The sequence below is a fragment of the Ictalurus furcatus genome, chromosome 25 (assembly GCF_023375685.1).
Source record: "Ictalurus furcatus strain D&B chromosome 25, Billie_1.0, whole genome shotgun sequence".
Classification (NCBI taxonomy): domain Eukaryota; kingdom Metazoa; phylum Chordata; class Actinopteri; order Siluriformes; family Ictaluridae; genus Ictalurus; species Ictalurus furcatus.
Genome location: NC_071279.1, coordinates 11,878,683 through 11,892,580, shown reverse-complemented (window position 1 = coordinate 11,892,580; position 13,898 = coordinate 11,878,683). Strand labels below are relative to the sequence as shown.

At 37.8% G+C, this 13,898-nt stretch overlaps 1 long non-coding RNA gene across 1 annotated transcript; it reads left to right on the top strand.

Annotated features, from left to right (window-relative positions):
• Nucleotides 1–15: 15 nt before the first annotated feature.
• On the top strand, nucleotides 16–2,303 carry LOC128601404 (uncharacterized). The gene is made up of 2 exons (XR_008384704.1): nucleotides 16–1,452; nucleotides 1,941–2,303. It is a non-coding gene; the product is annotated as an uncharacterized LOC128601404 (long non-coding RNA).
• Nucleotides 2,304–13,898: the final 11,595 nt, after the last annotated feature.

Below are 13,898 nucleotides of genomic sequence, written 5' to 3'. Positions count from 1 at the left end.
CAAGCTGTATATCTTCCGGCGGTGGTTAAAGCTGTTTTGAAAATGGCGCCCAATACAAAACAGGATTGCCATAGAAACGAGGTAGCCATGGTGAAATAGCACCACCAAGCGGCTAAGCAAATAAACAAAAGACGCGAAGCTTAGGCTGTGTCTTAAAACCAGAACCACTATCGTATTTTTTAGAAGAAGAAAAAAAGATACACTATATAGTCAAAAGTATGTCAAGAGTATCAAAATTATGTGGACGACTGGCCTTCAGTAAAGCAGTACATATCACATATTATTACTATACTAGCATACTGCACCTGTTTAAGGTGTAGACTACACCTGTTTAAGTTACACCTGTGTAACTCATTGTGACATACTAAGTATGGCTAAGTAGGGTAGTATGCTGGCATACCTAGAGGTGTAGTCTACCACATACTATTACTAGAGTAATATACTAGCATATTACATCTGCTAGAGGTGTAGCTACATTAACAAGATGTACTATTAGTAGGGTAGTATCCTGGAGCACCTCTAGAGGTGTAACCTACTATTACATACTATTAGTAATGTACTATACTAGCATACTACACCCACTGAAGGTGTAACTCAGTGTGATATACTTTTAGTAATGTAGTATGATGGCATACCTAGAAGTGTAGTCTATCACATACTATTAATATAGTACTATACTAGCATACTATACCCGCTAGAGGTGTACATATTATACATACTATGACATACTATTAGTAGGGTAGTATCCTGGGGCACCTCTAGAGGTGTAACCTACTATTACATACTATTACTTGAATACTATACCAGCATACTACACATACTAGGAGTGTAAATTAATATGAAATCCTATTAGTAAGGTAGTATCCTGGGGTACCTCTAGAGGTGTAGCCTACTATCACATAGCCTACTAATAGAAAAGTACTATACTAGCAGTTCACTGAAGCCATAGTCTGGTAGTGTACACTATATTGACATACTGTTAGTAGGGAAGTGCGTATTGTACCTTTGAAGGTGTAGCCTACTATCACACACTACTTAGTAGGCTAGTATGCTTGCGTAATTTCGGAGGTGCAGACTACAATGACATACTATTTAGTAGTGTAGTATAACATGCTGACGAACCTGGTGTACACGACGGCACTATGTACAATGGACTACTTTTCGTGCAAGACTCCCGGTGCCACACCCTCCGGCACGTGCAGTCGTCGTGCAGGAGCTTGCACGCGCAGCCCAAAGCGAGGGGGAGGGGGAGAGGAGAAGGGGAAGAGGGAAACGGAGGAGGAGAAGGAGAAGGAGTGGAGGAGGGAGATGAGCGCGCGCACTCAGCATCAGCAACACACACACACACGCACAAAGAGGTCGGAGAGCTGGCGCGTGAATGGGAGATGACGGAGCGCTGCAGGACGCGTTCAAAACAGGACTGATACACGCATCCATCATACACACAGGGAGGTAAGATATTTTCACTACGTTATGAAGGCTTTAAGTGCAGACGCATAGCGTTGTCTGTGATGTTGACCTTGTCGTAGCTCATATTGTTCTATAGACTGTTCTGCACAGATGTAAGCACACAGGGGTGGGTGGGGGTGGAGTGGGGCACGGATGTGTCGACGTGCATTTTATTATTAAAAAAATAAGGCTTTATATACACCACATAATACACAAGTGACACCTTCTTATATCTCATTTACAAGTGACGCCTTGTGCTGTCTGTCTGTCTCACATCTTTTCTTTTTCATAAGCCTCTCATTATGGCTTAAATTCTAAGACGTCGCCCATCATTTCCCATACACCATACACCACCATAACATAACGGGGTTATAATGTCCTGTCACCAATATGTGTTGTTGTCTTTTTATGATCAGGAAAAGTCATGGTGGTTTAACCCATGATGCTTTGATTTATTCACATATGGCTGTTTTTGCTTTCCTAATGTACAGACCAGCCGTGCCACTGTGTATGCTATTGTGCCACAAGCATGCCAACAACAGCATGGACAGAGCGTCCAGACATCAAGACTGTTCTCTAACTGCATCCTTATAGCTAATAGGAATCAGGTTTCATAATATGTTCACAATATTGTGTACATCTGCATGGATTAATTGGGGTTTTTGACTAAGAAATATTTCATTTTCTGCATGAAACCCCATGCATTTTTTGCAATGATGTCATGTTTGTACTGTAGGCCCACAATATGAACCCTAACAGGGTATGACATGTGTGTACATACTGAATTGTTGTCATAGGTTACCAAATGCCACTCATGGTTGCCTAAATAAAAGAAACTGATTTAGACTATATAATTGATAGTTTATGATTTCCACTTAAGTTTCATAAGATTCCCCTACATCACTGCAGCATATAATCCCGAAATGCCATTTTGGCTCTTTAAAATATCCAAATATCCAAAATATCCAATTTTCTGATTGCAGTAATCAGCCATTTGTTATAATTGTTTTATTTACAGTTGTGCTTGTACGTTTACATACCCCTTGCAGAATCTTCAAAATGTTACTAATTCAAAATATATATAAGAGCGATCATGAAAATTACATTTAGTTTTTTATTTAGTGCTGCCCTGAATAAGCGATTTCACATTACAGATGTTTACATATAGTCCACAAAACACAATAATAACTGAATTTACACAAATGAACCAGTTCAAAAGTTTACACACACTCAATTCTTAATACTGTGTGTCGTTACATGGAGCATCAACGACTGTTTTTATGTTTTGTAATAGTCGTGTACGAGTCCCTCAGTAGTCCTGAGTGTGAAAAGATGGATCTTAAAATCATATAGCTGCTGTTGGAAAGGACTCAAATATGCAGAAGATGATGGAAAAGCAGAGAATGTGCAGGACCTGGAGGATTTTTCTGAAGAACAGTGGGCAGTTTAACTGCTCAGGACAAACAAGGGACTCATGAACAACTATCACAAAACATAAACACATCATGTCGTTAATCATCCAGGTAACGACACACAGTATTAAGAATCGAGTGTGTGTAAACTTTTGAACTGGTTCATTTGTGTAAATTCATTTATTATTGTGTCTTGTGGACTATATGTAAACATCTGTTATGTGAAATAGATTATTCAGGACAGGACTAAATAAAAACTAAATCCAATTTTTATAATCTCTCTTATTTTTATTTTTTTTAATTATGAACATTTTGCAGATTCTGCAAGGGGTGTGTGAATTTATGAGCACAACTGTATAAGAGGACATAGCCTGCAGGACACCATCCATTTCAGTAGGATAAAGTGATGGAACCAAAACATGATGGAACCTTTCATGAATTACTAAGGCCTTTATTAGGGATTTCCACAATACATTTTTTCCTAATTGTAGCTTGATTAGACGGGGTGAACTGTTACGGGTATCAGTGGAGGGGTTCACAAAGAATAGCTAGGAGCTTCGTAATGCATAGAGAAACACAACCAGATAAATGGCAATAAACAGTCATTTGTGAAAAGCATGATTAATAATATCTGCCAAGTAGTAGTTTCTCACATATCAAGGATTTGGAGTTATAGCGGCAGTTATATTTATTTACGTTATCACTGCGTCCAATTCGGCTTCTTCTGGGCTAATTGCCCCATGTGTAAATGACTTTGTGAATGTGTGCATGTGATGGGATTGTGTGGAGTTGGTGTCGTATGCATGGTGCACTCCCATTTTGCACAGTATTTCCGAAATAAGATCCCTCACGACATTCCATGATATTGATTGCGAATTTGGTCAGTGAATGAAGAGACACTTTGGGTTGATCCAATGACAGGTACTTTTTTATATATGCATGACATGTTATCTTACAAGTTAATGAAGGCAAGGATACCGTTTTATCAGAGAGCTGCTGCAAAAGATATTTAAAAAAACATTGTACCCATCTGTCACTTTAGTATTTTTCCCCCCACAATTTCTCACTCTCCTGCATAAAGGGAATAAAATTTATTTGTATGTGATGTATACATGGTGTATACAGTGCTGTGAAAATGTATTCTGATTTCTTCTGTTTTTGTGTATATCTCATCCTAAATAGCTTTAGCTCTTCAAAAGAAATGCAACATAAAACAAAGGCAGCCTGAGTAAGCACACAATACAGTTTTAATTTTTTATTTTATTTTTTATTAAAGCAAAAAAACTCTCTCAGACTACATAGTTTTAGATCTTCAAACATAATACAACGAAACCAACCTGAGTAAATACACAATTTTTTTTTTTTTTTTTTTATTGAAGCAACACAAAAAAGTTATCCAACACCTATCACCCATGTGGGAAAACTAATTGCCCTCTTAAACTTAAAATCTGGTTGTGCCACCTTTAGCAGCAATAACTGCAACCGAACACTTCTGATAGCTGGAGAACAGTCTTTCACATCGCTGTGGTGGAATTTTAGCCCACTCTTCTTTGCAGAACCGCTTTAGTTCAGCCACACTGGAGGGTTTTCGAGCATGAACTGACCTTTTAAGGTCGTGCCACAGTGTCTCAATTGGTTGAAGTCAGGACTTTGACTAGACCACTTCAAAACTTTAATTTTGCTTTGTTGGAGTCATTCAGAGGTGGACTTACTCCTATGCTTTGGACCATTGTCTTGCTGCATAATCCAGTTGGAAGACTGGACATTCTCCTTTAGGATTTTCTGGTAGAGAGCAGAATTCATGTTTTCCTCAATTATTGCATGTTGCCCAGGCCCTGAAGCAACAAAGCATCCCCACATCATCACACTTCCACCACCATGTTTCACCATAGGTATTATGTTCTTTATGTGGATTTCGGTGTTTGGTTTACGCCAGATGTAACGGGACTCCTGTCTTCCTAATAGTTTCACATTTGACTCATCAATCCACAGAACATTCTCCCAAAAGGGTTGAGGATCATCAAGGTGTGTTTTGGCAGAATTCAGATGAACCATAATGTTCTTCTGGGTTAGCAGTGGTTTTCACCTCGCCACTCTTCCATGGATGCCATTTTTGCCCAGTGTCTATCTGATAGTGGAGTCATGAATAGTGACCTTTATTGATGCAAGAGAGGCCTGTAGGTCCTATAATGTTGTCCTTGGCTCTTTTGTGACTTGCTGGTAAGTCGTTACTGTGCTCTTGGAGGAATTTTGGAACGTCTGCCACTTCTGGGAAGGTTCATTACTGTGCTGAGTTTTTCCATTTGGAGATAATGACTCTCACTTTGGTCCTTTGGTGTCCCAGAGCCTTTGAAATAGCTTTGTAACCTTTCCCAGACTGATGTATTTCAATCACTTCCTTTAAATTCCTTAAAATTTTGCCATAGTGTGCTTCATGTTGTTGAAAAAGTTCTATTTAAGCACTGATTTGATTGAAAAGGGTTTGCTGTCATCAGGCCTGGTTGTGTATAGTCCAGCTGAACCCCATTATGAATGTAGTTTCATAGATTTAGGGAATTAGTAACTATGAGGGCAAATACATTTTCACACACGCTCAGTTGGTACTAGATAACTTTTTTTCTTCAATAAATAACATCATCATTTAAACACTGTATTTTGTGATTACTCAGGTTGCGTTTGTTTTACCTTAGACTTTGTTTTAATTTCTGAAACAATTTAGAATGAGAAATGCACAAAAACAGAAGAAATCAGGATGGAGCAAATACTTTTTCACAGCACTTTATGTCCTTAAGTCTTGTCTGCGGATGTCAGACCAAAAATAGACCAAATTGATCTAGTCATTGATCCCCAGGAGGAAAATTCAAATAGTTTTTGGCCACTCATTTATATTCATTAGCACAGACACAATAATATACTGTGAAGCTGTAACCACCAGAGACTCTAGTTACACAGCCTACAGGCTACGCTTCAACTAGGCCAGTCCAAGCACGACTAATTTGATGTATACATCAGGCAAAAAAAACAGTCCTGTACAACAATTAGGAGTTCAGGAGAAACAACAGGTCAAATACGAACTGTTAATAATGTATGGTAGGGTACTGTATGCATGCAGATTATTGAATGGGTCTTTCCTTATTTCACCATGTGACAGTAATGTGTAGAAATATACAACCAGGAAAGTAAGCCACACTGATTGATCGTGATAAAGAAAAGATTTTAGTGCGGTCACAGTAACATGCAGCTCGATCGTGTGTCATTGACTGACAAGAACACACACACACACACACACACACACATCGAGAGCCAAAGCCTGTCATTACTCACATGGGAACATAACATAACTGTGTACACACCCTGACTCAGACATGCCCTATTACCTGTGAGGAATTTTAGAAAATGATACCTAGAAGGCAGAACAGTTTATGATGGATATGTTATTAACACTTTAGTCATGCGTGTACTTTATTTTGAAAGAGGGACGGCCTTCCCTGTGAGATGGAGCCCAAATAAATGGAAAGAGGGAATTATTTAACAGTGAGCACACAAGACATGCTGAGAAGAGACAAGCCAGAACAAAACACATCAGACTGCTCGTAGGATTTAGAATGAATTCTAATCAGAGAATAACATTGACATTGACAAACAGCATTGGCAGAGCAAGAAAAGAATACAAAGAGTGCAAAACAAAGAGCAGTAAATAAGATATGAGGGAGAGGCGATAGATATCAGTCATGAAAGAAAGACAGACAGGGCAAGTTGCCAGTATATTAGGTACTAGACACCCTCTAGGTGTATATAATAAACTGGTAAGTAGGGCTTTAATAAGGGCTGAGACTGTGTGATTGGTTGTGTGAGACCCTGTTATTGGTTTTTCAGAGTGTCCCCATGGCCACATTCATCAGATTCCAGTTGTGTTTCTGCTAGCACGTATTGTATTGTACATACACTCCTGGGCAACAAAATGGGCCAAACTCAAAATGGCAAAATACTAAACTTTTAACCCTTTATTGCATGGTGTTGCCATATGGCAACAATTAATTTATCTCCAATTTTTTGATAGGCAATAAATACAAATGACTATCTTTCTATGTGACTAGAAAAGGGGGCTTTAACTTTGACATAATAAAAAAAAATTCCACGTCAAATGAGCAGGAAGTGCTGTTTACACTTCTTTATCTGCAATCACATGGCATGGTGAAAGTTGTCATCAGAAGGCTCTCAAAATGTGATAAATTTTTCAATATTTAGGGAGAAACTACTTAAAGGAAAAAAATTTTAACACTATCTAAGATAAGTTAACATTTATTTTTTGTCATTTAAACAAGTTTAGATATTTTGAGTATTCTGTTAAATGGTAAAATGTAATTGTTGCCTTATGGGAACAACATATGATAATGGAACTGTTGTATGTGCGTTCATGAATTCTAACAGGCCGACATAGTAAAAAAAGACACCAGGCTTCTCTAATAGTATATTTCACATTTAAAAGTAAGAAAAACTGTTGTAATTTCAGAGAATTTTGCAATTGTACCTTTCTAAATGTTATGTTTCTAGAGAAAGAATTAAGAATTCAAGAGAAAGAATTAAAAAGATACTTGACCAAAAACTTGTTTGGATCTAATTTGTGTATGTATTGTGAGTGAGTAACTCCATCCACATACTTTTTACGACTGTAATTACTTTCTAGAAGATATAACTTTTACCTGCTTACTATAGTAGCACTAAAAATCTGTAACTTATAGTCTGTAAAATGCAGTAATTAGAATTATCTCATACATTTTGTGATATTTTTGACTATATGATACTTTCCACCATTCCACACATTGCACACACAATTTACCAACTACCCCCCGCCCCCATTTTTTCCCCACATTTTAATATATATATATATATATATATATATATATATATATATATATATATATATATATATATATATATATATTTATATCACTTGAACAAATTCAACTAATTTGTTTTTTGATGTAATTGTAATGATTCATGCAGTACAGGGTTAATGGTCGTACCAACAAATCACTGGTCAGGAAATTAGCAAGAATTGAACAAATACATAAAGTAACTTATTTTATGGGAGAGCATTTCCCTTTGATTTCTTTAAATGACTAAACCTTGTGGGTAAACTTGTGGACAGTTTTTTATTTTTGACTTTATTATTTTATGTATTTTATTTTATTTATACTTTATTTTCATTTTGTACACCCAGACATGTGCCAGTTTGAATTATACATCAAACATTTTAATCATTATCATTTCACCTTTGCGTACAAGAAAACTATATAAGTGAATCTTCCTGTTTCAAGCTTTTCCCAAACAAGTCACTGCAGCAAAATAAACGAGCAAATGGTGGCGCAGGACGTCTCATGAGTGCGTTTGTTTAATTCTTGCTAATTTTCTGACCAACAATTTGTTGTTAAGACTGTTAAAAGTTTAATAATTTGCCTGGTCCATTTTTTTTCCCCAGGAGTTGCCCAAGAACACATCATGTATTTATATGTTGAGAGAGAGAGTGAGAAAGAGAGAGAGAGAGAGAGAATGTGGCAAAGATACACACTTTAATTAAAATCCTATGTTCACCTCGATATCTCATCTAATTTTATACAGCCTGTATACACTGTAAGTAACTCATTGTGGTTTGAATACACACAGGGACTAGGAGTTCTCTCTATCTCTCTCTCTCTCTCTCACTCTCACTCTTTCTCAAATAAGCACACACTTTCTTCTAGATTAACGTTGCCATGAACAGTGAGAAAGAACTACAGGAAGCACCTATTTCAGCACATAAACACATGCTGGCACTAATTCCATCGAAAGCGAAATAGTGAAGCATCTCTGATTTCGCTGAAACCACAAAAACAAATTATAAAAAACAAAAACCCCTTTGCTAGCCCGTGCCTGTGGTAAAAGTGGCGAAGACATTCCAACACAAGCTTATTACAGGAACTTAGACAAACAACAACAACAAAAAAAAGTCTAGGCTGTTTTTGTGCCTCGCATTTAATGCTTGTTAAAAAGTTTTGTTGTGTTATCCTGCAGATAACACAGACACTATGAATTGCAGAGGGGCAGGGTGCATTCAACCATTTTGGTTTAATGGACAATAATGTCTGACAGTCAGTGGCCACCCTGCTAACCTCAGCACAGAGGTCTACGTTTAGTGGGTCAGCGAAATTTAACATCTGCTAATGATGAGGTTAAAGCTGCAGTGGCAGAATGGGCTTAGACTTCTGTGAATTTGATAAACCAAACAGTTCAGGTGTGCTTTCAGGTCTGACATTGGGCATCCATAGGCATGTGTTAAAGGAACAATCCACCCTGAATGACTTTTAATTGGCTTGTATGGGAAAGTTTATTTTGTAATGAAATTCTGCATTGAGCAGATCTTTGTCGATCTATTTTCCTTTTGGTTAACAATTCCCTACATTACCCACAATGCTGTTCAACTACCTGCTGATGCACAGCAGAAATTTTGTCCTTTAGTCTGTCCAGTTCTCTCACCTTCTCATCTGTACTCATTGCCCAAACAGATTAATTTTCCAAAACGAACACTGCCGTCATTACCATCACACTTCTCATAGCTCACTAACTAACCGAACCGAGTCTCTGCCGTAATATAGTGCAATTGTGTCGTAGAGTTGCACTGTATACTGGACCTTTGAGTCCATTCACTGGAGAATGATGCATGAGAAAAGAAGCTCTTGCTCTTTTTTTTAGGAGCTAACAGCAAAACCTGATTGTTATCCCTTATGTTTGAGATCATTCAAAAATGTTTGTAACCTTTTAAACACCACTGTAACTGCCCTAGCAATGCCCCGCTGTGACGGGAATAATGAAAATACAGCACCAACCAACAAATTACCACCAGAATCACTACACACATTATGTATATTTCAATATTTAATGTTTCAGGGTGGGGTTTTCCTTTTTCAGAGTGTCCCCTACGTTCACACATACAACGATTTTATCACTACTTATCAAGTTTCCAGTCACTGTAATATGAAGTCGCCAGTAGGCGTTCCTACTAATGGTTGCCATAGTAACATTTATCAGTGGGTGGCACAATTAGCATTCGACTTTTGACAGCAAATCAGTTTTCTTACCGCTAAAATTAAACATTCTGGAGGGAGAGCGTTCGTATTTAAAATTCACCAGCGTGTAAACATGCATCATATCCTATGAGATGAAGGAGAAGCAGCGTGTGCTCTTTGACATTGTGGTCATCTCTCTGCGGACAGTCTGGGTCCAGGAAACAATTCGAGCTCGCAGGCAGCATGGCGGATCACGCATCACGTGCGGTCTACTGTCTTCACTCCCATTGGTTCTCGCTGCACGAAGTTGCTCCAAATTTGCATAAAGTTCAACTTTTCTCAACTTTATCAAGTCACTGGACACGCCCACGTCTAGTCGCCAGCTCTCTTTTTCGCTGCGAGTTGTATGTGTGAACATACCTTTATTGATTAATGTAGTCAAAATGCCATTAAAAAAGCGTTATTGCCCTCTTATGTTACATGTTGTTGTCATTTTAAACGGTTATAAACTGGTAATATTTATTTTTGGGGTAAAACGTAGGGCTCATGTTGTAGCTTAATTATGTAGTATACACACACAGTCAACTCCAGAATTATTTGCATCGTTATGAAAAAGTGCATAAATGAATCTAACATGCTGTGAAAAAATGAAAAAGAAAAAAGAAATAGGGTGACGTATTCAATAAGAGTGACATTTTTAACATGTACTCTGCAACAAATGACATCTTAGCAAGTATTTATAAGTATTTCCTCTTATTTCCTATTATATCCTTAAGAGATAATAAATGTGTATTCAGTTAACTGCCAGAGTGTGAAAAGAATCTGTAATGTTGTGTAATAATGTATATGTACACACTGTACATATTTCCACTGCTATAAATCGCTGCTCATGTTGGTGGAAGCTTGCGTGTGTATGTTTTATACAGGAGTAATATTGAGGAATAATTACCAGGAATATTAAACGCACAGAATTGGTTAAAATTGTGGAAGTTATGTCTACTACAAAGTTTAGGAATGAAAATCTCATTGAATTAACAATCTAAATGTAATCACAGTGGCACAGCATGTTTGTTATAATCTGGCGGTTTGTGTGATATTTACTAAACCAGTGAATGAAATTACAGAAATGAATTGAGTCTTATCTGGTGTAAAATGGGCTTCACCTACAAACCCGCTGTACCTGATTTGCATCCACTGTCATTTATGTATTTTAATGGAGTTGTCCTGAGTGTTACTGAAGATGTACAGTATCTCTCATGTCCCATGAGCTTCTTATGTGACTGCCCACGCCCATCTGCATGAAGAGTAAAAGCCAGTCTCTCCTGAGTTTTTTTAATCCCTTTGCACACTACTAATTTCCTGCTGCTTTCTACATCAAAATGCTTCCTGGCTTCTCTTTTTCACGTTCTCCTTACTGACTTAATGTTGTTTTCTTTACATCCCTCACCATTTTCCTTACCGCGTGTAGGGGCAGCTTGCTCATGGCCTTTTTGGTCTTAATGGCATTTCGAATCGCTTTTGTATTTTTCATTTGCTATAGACCCTTTTTGTTCAGAAACAAAAAGATATGCGCATGCAACCTGGGTAGAAAAAGACCCTAGCAACCTGACTGACACTACTTGAATTTAATCCGACTGTAAAATCGGTCAAGGGGGTTTATATGGTGTAACTTTAGATGATCCGTATTGCTTGGCGTCCTGTCAGTGGCTAAATGATGTTAAGTGGTGGATTAACCTGCGATCTCATAGACCTCGGAGCGTTTATACTCAAGAGAAATTGAAGAAGTATAAGTTTATTTATGCTTATAACGTTGTTGTTCGTGGGCATATTCGAGACATAATGTTTTACAATCACAACATCAAGGACAACGTTGCGCTGAACACTGAGGTGCTGCCTAACCAGGTGTCATAGACCCATTTGCTAGCTGTACAATGTTAGCTAGCTAAACACATTCATTTCAGGTAACTCCTCAATAGGAACGTGACCTAGATATCTAGTGTTAGATAGCTAGTTTCTTGATGTAGATTTTAGCTGAGCTACGTAGGTTTGTTAAAGCAATCTAAATTAGATGTTAAATTCTTAGTTAGCAAACCAACATCACCGATGATAGATGGAATTAACGCTGCAACACTCGGAGCTCCTCAGACCAGTTATCCTTTTTAATTGCCTGTAACGACAACCGTCTTCTGTTGTCTTAGAAAGGTGTCTGATTCGATAATATCAGAGTGACATGTATCACACAAGGGGTCTATTACATGACTTGTGCAAGTCTTACCATTTATTTTAAAGTCCCTGTGAAATCAAAAATGAAGTTTTGTGACTTTTAGTATGAATATATCATCCATAAGGTTATTTATAAGCTAGTGCGTTCCAAAACAATATCAAAATTCGCATTTGGAAGATCAACAATTTCGATGACATCATTCTGCACTTCTCATCAGATTTTCTGTCCAATCAAATGCTTGCTAGAATCTGAAGTGTCCCGCCCTAAACAGTTGTAGGTTTCTTGGCTGTGAGGTAAGCTAAATGCTATCGGCTATTTAAAAAGGGGGAGGAGCCACTCAATATGCCCCGCTCCGACTTCCTGTTTCAGTGGAAATCTGCTATTCAACACATCAAATAACGCTACATGTTTTAAGGCACCTCACGGGGACTTTAAATATTCTTTTGGGGTGTCCATGACGTGATTTTTTTTTATGCTATTACCTAAAAAAGTACTTCTTATGCCAGTTAGAAGAAAGTAGTTTCTCCTTGTTTGAATAATCAGGTGTAAGTTTATAAAGTTATTTTTGCCGGATATTTTGACAGGTGCCATTTTTTCTGGAGTAGTTTTGGGATGTGTTCAGGTTTAATCAAAGAAAGTACGCTGTTAGTTCTGAAATATTTCACTTCGTACTGTAAAATAAGGCATGTGTGTGACAGACCTGGCATTCCACATAGTCTCAGTGCTTAGACCTCAGTGTACACAAGACCTGTGTCTAAATTCCAGCAGATTTGGACCATGAAACAGGTCTCATGTGTGATCTGCTTTACCCACAATCCCTGTCTTATCTCTGAAGCATTGAAACCTTTTATGGGCAGGCATAGTAAAACGCAGAGCTGTCAGGATATTGTTTAATGCCGTTATAGTTCTCAAACAGAATTAACGCACTAATTCCTGTGCTATTATACACTGTGCTGTAGGTCAGTGGGTTTATGGTGCTGGTCTGTGTTCCTTAGTGTCGTCAGATTGCTTTCAGATTTCTACAACACACCTGTGAGATGCAGCATTATGAAACATGCCAGCCTGCTGCTGAAGACGGCGTCAATACACATTTTGAAGTGCAGTGTACCCAAGCGACACATACGATTCCTAAACCCCAAAGATTATGACTGGGACATCACAGAGAGACTGATTCTAGAAGGGAAACTCGGGTTAGCCCACACATGAGCATGTTGCTAACTTTACTGTATGTCCTGTCCTCATACATATCACCACATATTTCAGCCAGGGTTATGAATAATTAAGAAACAAGTGAATTATGAAAATTGAAATGTCAGATTGGACCCAATGTTACTGTTCATGAGCAAATAACACAGAACCCAGTTAACTCAAATACTCTGATTGAAGCTCAGGGTACGCCCAGGAATTTAGTGCTATATAACATAGAACATTGCTGTGGTGTACCACAAGTTTGTGCACATGGACATGGGTGGGAACACACACACATACACACACACACACACAGGTTATTCTTTGTAACATACTATTATTGACTTATGTCAGCATTATTGTAGATCAGTAAATACACTGAACAACTAAAACTGACCATAAACCTAACCTCAGTAACCCAGAGGAAATGTTTACTTTCAAATATAAACTCTAAAACAGCACTTTTTTTTGTAAGGACCATCGAAAACATCTAAACCAAAATGTCACATATTCCTATGAACAGGGTAACATTTGGTCCCTACAACTGTATTTAAAAAAAAAAAATTATAATAACACACA